We start from the raw sequence: 9,106 nt of genomic DNA on the forward strand, positions 1-9,106 counted from the left end.
TATTGGCTCCGGCCACGCCTACGTCGTCCGCCACCGCGCTCCCTTGGACCAATCTCCCCCTCTTATATTCCCCTCCTACCTGCTGCCTGAGATATAAGGACTCAGGGATGTACGTTCCTACTTGTCTTTAATGACGAGAGCTTTGCTTCTCGAAGGCTTATACCCTAGAGATCTTGTTATTCTCAAAGGTACTACTGGACTTGAATCTAGCTTTTAACTGCGTATCCATTTGATGCGGGATCAGATGGACCATGAGCCAGTGGTAGGGTGGGGAGGGAATCCTCTAGGGAAGAATTTAGAAGTGGTCAGACAGACTGGGACAAAGTCAGCCTTGTGGCCTGTGTTGTCTGCAATTCAGGGCTATTGCTAGAGCTGGGATAGAGGACCAACTGGAAAAGAGTAGGGTGTGGAGGGAGGGTTGTGCTAAAATGAGGGCTCAGAACAGAAAGGCGTTTCAGTTACCCCCTGCCCGCAAGACACATTCCCCATGAGTTTGTTCTCATCAGTCTCCGGCCCAGTTGCCTGCAGGTTGGTAACTTATATTAAAGCTATAGATTTCAAAGTGGGTTAACAGACGTTCTCCTGTAGACAGGGAATTTTAGGACTTGTGGGTCTGTCAGTGGGTGGTAGTGGTAAGAACGAGGGTATCTCTGGGAGTTCCCTGCAGCCTCACCAAACTACAGCTCCCAGCATTCTTTGGGGAGGGCCAAAGCCGCCATTTTGGGGTCAGCATCCACCATTGCTGTGCTATAGCGATCATCCTCAACTGGCCAAGGCAGCCAGGAGGCTAATGGCTGCTATAGCAATACAGTAGTATCAGATCCAATAGTGGCATAAAACTGATTTTGAATGTAGATATATCTCCAAGTCTGGAAATATTAAGAACATTCATTCATTTCCTGCTCCTTCAACAGAAGAGGGTTCCCCACAGGAAGGTCTTTGCTGGGCTGTAGTTCTTTCAGCACCCCCCCCCATCAAGTGGGTGGGGCTTGTTTCATGCTCCCAATTTGGGGGTGGAGCTTATCTCCCCCAGGATCCCTCTTGTACAGTGCACAGGCGAAGATCCCCCCCTCTCATTCCTGGGGGAAACGGTGCGGGTGAAGGGGATGGGAACTTTTCAGTGTTCACGGACTCCCCACCCCATCATGGCTGTGGGGTGTGTGCGTACGATGGGCCCCGGCGTTCCGAGTGTGCTCCACATCTGCGCATGTGCTCCGGCTTGGATCAAGCTCTTGATTATTTCTGTTCTTTCTGGGTAAGAAATCCACCCTGGCGACCAAGTCAGCCCTCACCCTCTCTCTCTTGGGAACGACTTGAAGTCCTATTTAGAAGAGGCTTGGTCGTGAAATGCGAACATTAGAGAAGGGGGGGGGAGAACCCAGAGGGGTACAGGGTTGGGGTGGTGACTGTGGGAGGTTGGACCGTGACACTGAAATAAAAATGAAATAACTTTGGCGTCCTTTCCGCACTGAGCAATAAAGCTCTTTCAAGGTGGATGGGTGTGTCCAGATGTGTTTTTGTCAGAGGGGAGGCCCTTAGAAACTGTGGTCAACTCTGCACCAGTTACACGTGACGCTGGAGGGTGTTGAATCAGACCCTGGGTCCATCAAGGTCAGTATTGTCTACTCAGGCTGGTAGCAGCTCTCCAGGGTCTCAGGTAGGGGGGGTCTTTCGCATCCTTTTAAATCCAGGTGCCGGGGATTGAACCTGGGACCTTCGGTATGCAAAGCACAGGGTCTTCCAATGAGCCACAGCCCCATCCCATGAAGTTCCTGTCCAACGTAGCCCTCTTAGGACATTGTCCCCTGTACAGTAGTAAACAATGCTGCCAAAGTATAGCCAGTAACCACTTACAGCTTGCTTTATGTGAACATGAAAAGCATCCAGCGTATAAAGCCACTGCAGAAATCTATACATTTTGCCACAGATTCCTTTTTCTTTTCTTTTTTTTAATCCCAAGCCTGTTTAACCTTTGGGAGGTAAAAGAAACAAAAACAACTACACAACTTTGTTAAGAGAGAAGAGAGATTGGGTTTATACCCCGTCCTTCACTCACGAGTCTCCATGCCTTCCTCTCTCCACAACAGACACCCCGTGAGGTAGGTGGGGCTGAGAGAACTCTTTCAAGAACTACTCGTGAGAGAACAGCTCTGAAAGAACTTGTCACTGACCCAAGGTCACACCAGCAGCTGTATGTGGAGGAATGGGGAATCAAACATGGTTCTCCCCGATTAGAGTCTGCGCTTGTGACTGCTACACCAAACTGGCTCTCAAGGAAGTCCTGATCCAGGGAACCGTTTTTAAATGCTCAAGAGCAGGGGTCCCCAGACTTTTTGAGCCCATGAGCCCCTTTGGAATTGTGACAATATGATGGTCGCAGCCAGAAAATGGCTGCCACAGGTGGAACCAGCTACAAAATGGCTGCTGCAGTTTACCTTCAGTCACACGGTGAAGATCCTTCTGTTGTGGTGGCAGCTGCTGTCAAAGCAATGGTTTTTTTAAAATCTGCATAGCCAATCAGATTTCCAGTGGCCAATGAAAAGACTTGCCAGCAAAAGCCCCACCGGGCCCCACCCACTACATTGGGGACCCCTGCTGTAGAGATAACAGCCGTTCACAACAACCGGACAAGGTTTCCTAGTAACCTGCAAAATATTTGCCTCACCACAGAGAGACATGTCCTTGGGGTAGAAAAATACCCGCTGATCCAAAACATTAGAAATTATGAATTGTATGTTTTTTCCCTTTAAAAGTCATGGATGTTTGTTAGTTCTCTAATAGGTTTTGTTGTCTTTGATTTTTTTTTTTAAATTATAGCCTTGTAAAGGAACCGTGCTGGTGTGAATTATTCAGGCGCAAAAGAAACATTCCGCATCATGACACCCTGTTTTCTCAAGGTCTTAATGTTTTAGTACTGTTAAACACAGTCACTTCTGCTAGTGCGAACTAAAATGTCTTTTTTTGGAAAATTTTTCTACCTCAAGATGATGTTAGGAATTTGGCTTGGAATAGAAATATACCCCAAAGTAATATGTCTACATTTTTGTAAAGGGGTGTTAATATAGCACTGTATACCCCATAAATATCCAACAGTGGTTCTCTTACAGCCAAAATTGTGCTATATGTTTCCTGAGCAAAGATCCTGCGATTTGTTCCTTCGTTTTAATTTTACTTCATTTTCTCTGTGGAACTGATCACAGCATCCATGAATCGATTGTTCTAGCCAGGGGGTGGGTGGGCCAGATTTAGTACTGCTTTTCACTTTGTAGGCAAAGCCTTTGCTCCTTTTTTGTTTGATAATCACGATTACAAAACTGCATTTGAAAGATATAGACGAAGCATACATTTGCAAACAAACAAGAGATGCCAGAGATTGAACCCAGGACTGTTTACATGCAAAGCAACTACTTAAGTTACGAGTCCTCCCAAAAGAGAAGAAGAAGAATAAATTGGATTTATACACCGCGCTTCGCTCAGAGTCTCAGAGCGGCTCACAATCTCCTTCCCTTCCCCACAACAGACACCCTGTGAGGTAGGTGATGCTGAGAGAAGCTCTTTCGAGGACTGCTCTTGAGAGAACAGCTCTGAGAGAACTGTGACTGGCTCAAGGTCACCCAGCAGCTGCCTGTGGAGAAGTGGGGAATCAAACCCAGTTCTCCCAGATTAGAGTCCGTGCTCCTAACCACTACACCAAACTGAAGTTGCCCTGTGTCATTGGTGTACTGAATGTAGTTTAGCTGCATTAGCTGTCCAAGATCTCTAGTGAAGAATATTTCCTAACCCTCCTTCCTGAGAGTCTGTTAACTGGAGTGCCAAGAACTGAACCCGGGACCTTCTGCATGCTGCAGTGCCAATCTGTCACCCTTCTAGTATGGAGGTAGGACAGCTATCCCAAGGTTGAGCTTTATGGCTACAAAAGAATCAGAATATTTTTCTCTGTGTTGGGTGTTTTTAAACAAGAATGTGGAGTGGGGGAGTATCAAATGAGGTGTGATTCTCCCTCAGTTACAGACTGAAGTGGTACAGCCCAATCGTCTCAATAGTCCTTGATCCCTTTTAAAACAATCAGGTCCGAGGTCTGGAACTTGTGATGCCTTCTTGTATAGTTTTTTTTCCCTTTGGCAAAATTTAACATTGTAAATCTCCTTGGCGGCAGGGATCTGTTTTCTGTATGGTGCCGCATATATTGGTACTATAAAAACAAAATTATCTGTTACACAGTGTAAGTAGGGTCCCTTGGACTGCAAGGAGATCGAATCAGTCAATCCTAACCGAAATCAACCCTGACTGTTTCCTGGAAGGCCAGATAATGAAACTGAAGCTCAAATACTTTGGTCACCCAATGAGAAGGGAGCACTCACTGGAGAAGACCCTCATGCTGGGAAAGATTGAAGGTCAAAGAAGACGGGGACGGCAAAGGATGAGATGGTTAGACAGTGTCATCGATGCAACGAACATGAAATTAAGCAAACTCCGGAGCACGACGGAAGACAGAAGGGCCTTGTGTAATGTGGTCCTTGGGGTCGCAAAGAGTCGGACTCAACTGTGCGACTGAACAACAACAACAAGTAAGTAAGTAGGGTGCCTAAGTGGAATATCTCAGGCCAAAATTAAGTTCTTGCCCCAAATGAGGCTGTGGTCACACACACTAAATAATCCATTTTCAGTTCACTTTCCAGTTGGATTTTACTGTGTGAACTGGCAAAATCCAGTTGGAAAGTGCATTAAAAGTTGATTGAAAGTGGGCTATTTAGTGGGTGTGACCACAGTCTGAATTCACCATCTAAAGTAATGATAAGTAATTCTGAGTAATTTAATGACATTTTCAAAAATTTAACTTCTGAAATTTGCCACGGAGAAATCCTTGAAAAAGAAAAAGCCACCACTACCTAATCCTGAAATCTTTGGGGTGAATTTTGTAGAGCAATCCCCAAATGCCAGTGTGTCAAATTCATGGCTTTTGTACCTTGCCCACCCCAAACTGAAACGCAGACTCAAACAAGCACCTACAAATGGGGAAGACTTGAATTAGGAGAAGTTTTTAAAAGCACATTTGTTTTAGCATAATGCACTTGTGAATTTTACTTGCACAGCTCCAGAAAAGAAAAGAAAAATTAAATACATTCTAATTGCTTTTCCACTAGTTAAACAATCTCAGCTAATGCTCTCAAAAGTTAGCAGCTGCAGGTTGAGTGTATGAGCACCATTCTCCTAAAAAGGTTTTCTCTGGCTCACAATATTCTTTCTTTTTATCTTCCAATGAGGTCAGAGCGGCATATGTTGTTCCCCGCACCTCTTTTTCTCCTCAGAACAACTTTTGCAGGATTAGAGGCCAGCATGAAAAAGGGCCTCTGGCCAGCCCGTGATCTCCCAGTGAACCTCATGACTCCATAGTGAATTTGAACCCAGGTCCTAGTCAGATACTTTTAGTGGCAGGCTAATGTTAAGATTCTGCGCATACAGTGAGCATTTAGGAAGGCAGGTGCCCACAACTGGATATTTGATAGGAACCTACACAGAAGTTCTGTAATCTTAATTTATTAGTACATAAAACTATCATGGACCATCTTTAGAAACTTTTTAAGTGGATGTAATTTACCAAACAAGGCTATGCATGTAATTTCAAGCCAGAGAACAGGTTGCAGGGCTATCATCTGGCAGTGCCATGGCACATTGGACAGAAAGTACCAGTGCATGTATGTGGCAGCATAAGCACACATGCGCAAACATGAGCTGGGAGAGAATTTTGGGGAAACAGATGAGTTCATTTCCAGCTTCTACCAAGAAATCTCATAAATTCCATGCTGATTCTGAATAGCATTTTGCTTATCTCTAGTGACAAACCTGTCCCCAAATGTTTACTAAAGACATTTAGTGTATGGCTTTCCTAAACACAAAATGCTTTACATTTCCTTTAATTAAAAAATAACCCAGATACAATACAATATAATAACCGTTTTGATTTGGCACAACTCCACAAAGGAATTATTCCTTAGCCTAATTGTGACATTGAAGTACAGCTGCCAACTTCCAGATGGGCAAACCAAAAAGCACTGTGTAATTTATTATTAAATCTATATTCACAACGTCTACTCAATTTACAGATTGTACAAAAATATACCAATAGTGACATAGATCTCATAGCCATGAACATAAATCAGAAGATTGCAAATACACATTTCCAATTACTGCATAATATCGTCACAGACACCAGGGGTGTTAAACATGTGGCCCGGGGGCCGGATCAGGCCCCCCCCCAAGGGCTTCTATCAGGCCCGCAGTGGAACTGGCTGTCTTCTGCTTCTTCTTCCAGTTCTGCTGCTGCTGTGTCATTGTAGGTTTGCAGCTTACAGATACACACCTGAACAGCATACTGAAGATTGCAACAGCACTGACATTTTGATGCAATAATTCAGAGCAAGAGGTGTCCGTTATCAGACACTGTTAAATAAACAAAATATTGCAAGTGTCAATGTTTTAAGCATGTTTTTATTTTAAGTAAAAAAAACACCTTTGTGTTTGTGTCCTTTATAAAGTTTATATCTCCTCTACCTGGCATTACATTTTATAACATACATGGCCTGGCCCAAAAAGGTCTCATTTATGTCAGATCCAGCCCTCATAACAAATGAGTTCGACACCCCTACATTAAAGCACCAATCCATACAGTGGGAAACACTCCCAAGGTTGCTAAATCCCCTACAGGCATCTAGAATTTAGTGCCTGTTTCAACATGGGTTTTCTTCAGGGAAAGCTACCATATGTTATTTGTTAAGAGGTGCTGAGAATAATCAATCAGAAGGCGCTGAAAGGAACCTTTCTGGCAGTATTCTGTAAGCTCAATGGGGAACAAATCCTCCTAGATCTTCATGTAGATCTAGGAGATCATGTAGATCTTCATAATATCATATGGTACCCTGCAATCACAACATTTCGATCTAGGGAATGAACGGTTGCAAACATGGATGCAATCAGTTCCACCCGATATCCATAACCTGATAAACACCAGCGAGAGGCTCACGGGATTTGACTTGCCACGTAAAGTATGGAAATTGGCTAGTAGAATACGAACAAGCTTTGGCAGCTGTGCAGACCTGTTGTTCAAATGGGGCAAAATACCAGGACCCGAATGCGATTGTGCTGCAATTTCCCATCTCCCACAGGAATGTGAGCGTCATGCTTTCCAGGGAGATGTGACGGAGCTCTCTGAACTCTCCCCAGCTGTACTTAAGTGGACTGAAAATTTAGATATTAGTATTTGGAGGGATTGCCCAAATCGATCTGCATACCCACTGAACCAACTTGGTTACATATTTTATATCATTATATGTTTCCTGTATGTGCGCCTTACGATAGATAAACAGTAACCTCACAGGGTTGTTGTGAGAATAAACTGAAGGAGAGAAGAATGAGGTAAGATGCTTTGGGTCCCCCACTGGGGAGAAAGGCGTGGTATAAATGAATTTTACTTCGCCATCTGGAGTTTAATTTATCTACTGGCATGAATGTATTTTATTTTTTATACTGATGCTTTTATTCATTGTTGTGCATAATGCAGAGATGTTCCACCAGGCTTTTGGCGAAGGGCAGTAGTGGTTACCCATTGGCTGGCACGCCTCTTTCTTCCCCCTTCCTTCCTTGTTTGTTTGTTTATTTGTTGGATTTCTATGCCGCCCTCCCAAAGGCTCAGGGCGGTTCACAGGCTGAGTTCCCCCCCCCCCCCCCAGGGGCCGGGGACCCCCACCCGGTCGGGATGCACAATAATATAGGAAAATCGCCATCTGGATCTTTTTATCTATACCACAATTTTTACCAATGTTATATCTAAATGTTAGTGTTTTGTATTTTATGACACTGTCCTGTACATCTAGATGGTGGTGGCGGCGGTGGAATGGCTGTTATTAGTGGTCAGGAAGCTTGAGAAAACAATAGAATATTGTAAACTGGAGACAAGGTCCGCTGCCGGTGGCGCTCTCTCATTTCTAATGGCAAATCAAGCGCCAGTTCCCAGGTATCGTGGGCTCTGGTTTAGATGCCACGCAGTGGGGTATGCTTTCTCGGTTCCGCAGCGGCAACCGCAAGCAGCAGAGAGAGATGTCGCCGTGGCAGCAGGCAGATGGAGTCAATTGTTCGGAAGTAAGTCACTTCCCTGCGGGTGGTGGCTGCGAGGGACCCCGCCGCCCGGTCCACGCGCGCTCTTCCTCCGAGCATCCTCGGCCTTCCAAGATCGCCATGGAGACGGTTGCTGAGTGACAGGGAGACAGAGGCGGGAGACATCATCCCTGGATTCACTCGCAGTCCAGCCCTGGCTTTAAAATAATCTCAACCCTTCTGCAGTCCTGGGCTGTGCCCGGATGGTCTCCCCCACCTGTCCCTCCCCCCCTCAGATCTGCTGCTTCTCTGGGGATCCTCCCAGTGCTAACCGATGACATCATTCCATTCCATTCAAGACACCTCGTGCGTTGGAAAGGCAAGGTGAATACAAATTAGGAACAGTGCGAAAAAAGAAGAACCACTGCCGAAAACGGAATTATGAAAGATGCAAAAGGTGGACATGAACTGAGGAGATTTATTTTTTATATTTATTTATTTTGGGATTTATATCCCGCCCTACCCATACGGCCCAGGGCGGCTAACAAGCGGCCACGCCGAGATAAAACATAGAATACATTAAAACTTCAATAAATACAAACTAAAATGGTGCTCTACAGTACATGTGGGTGCCGTGGGTCAGCCTATTCGTGTCTGTTCGCCAGCATGGTTAAATGGGACTCCCATGTCCAGAGGCAGTCTACCCCTGAATAACATGCAGAAAACATACAATTGGGGGGGGGAGGTTGCCTTTGCGTCCCACCTGTGGGGGCTTCCTGGTGGGATCTGGCTGCCCAGTTTTGGGTAAAGGATGCTGGAGTGGATGGACCTTTGGCCTGATCCAGCTCTTCCTCTGTCCATCGGTGTTCTCCAGCTAAAAGGTAAGGAGAGTTACCACTCCTGGTTCTGACAGAAAGGAATGCTGAGGGATGGTAAGATTCACCTTGGGCTGCCCAGGCTAGCCATGTCAGATCTCGGAAGCTAAGCAGGGTCAGCCCGGGTTCATAGTTGGATG

The sequence above is a fragment of the Gekko japonicus genome, unplaced genomic scaffold (assembly GCF_001447785.1).
Source record: "Gekko japonicus isolate JY-2015 unplaced genomic scaffold, Gekko_japonicus_V1.1 scaffold755, whole genome shotgun sequence".
Lineage (NCBI taxonomy): Eukaryota > Metazoa > Chordata > Lepidosauria > Squamata > Gekkonidae > Gekko > Gekko japonicus.